The 409-nt window shown below is 47.2% G+C and overlaps 1 protein-coding gene across 1 annotated transcript in view; it reads right to left on the bottom strand.

Moving 5' to 3' along the window:
• The window catches only part of KCND2 (potassium voltage-gated channel subfamily D member 2), a 285,172-nt gene that overhangs the window by 260,077 nt on the left and 24,686 nt on the right, over positions 1–409 (bottom strand).

The raw sequence follows: 409 nt of genomic DNA, 5'->3' as shown, positions 1-409 counted from the left end.
AGTCTGAAGAGTGTTCTGCCCCAGCCACTAAAATAGAGAAGGAAAAGAAAAATACAAATTCTCACACACTCTTGAGGCAGCAGAATTTCTGAACATTTTTGTGATATTCCGTATTAACTGAAACCCTTTTTGCTTCCTTTTTTTTCCCTCCACCTTTTTATCCCAGAATATGCTTTCCAGGCACTGGTCACACTGTTAGGACAATAAATGAGGGCACTTGGAAATCCCTGTATTCAAAGCCGCTTCTCTAACAGCCAGATCCTTTGGATATAAGGTCTCCATTCGAAGCCCCTGGATGGAAGCAACAGTCCTCAAATCGCTACCCCCTGGAGCCGGCTAGCAGCTCTAGTGCAGCTGTGCAGCCACCTGGAAGGAGATTTTCCTCCACGCGCGATGCAGCCGGTCCCCC

Source organism: Geospiza fortis, unplaced genomic scaffold (assembly GCF_000277835.1).
Source record: "Geospiza fortis unplaced genomic scaffold, GeoFor_1.0 scaffold195, whole genome shotgun sequence".
NCBI classification, from domain to species: Eukaryota; Metazoa; Chordata; class Aves; order Passeriformes; family Thraupidae; genus Geospiza; species Geospiza fortis.
The sequence above is the reverse complement of the archived record's forward strand: the minus strand, read 5'-3'. Positions and strand labels throughout refer to the sequence as shown.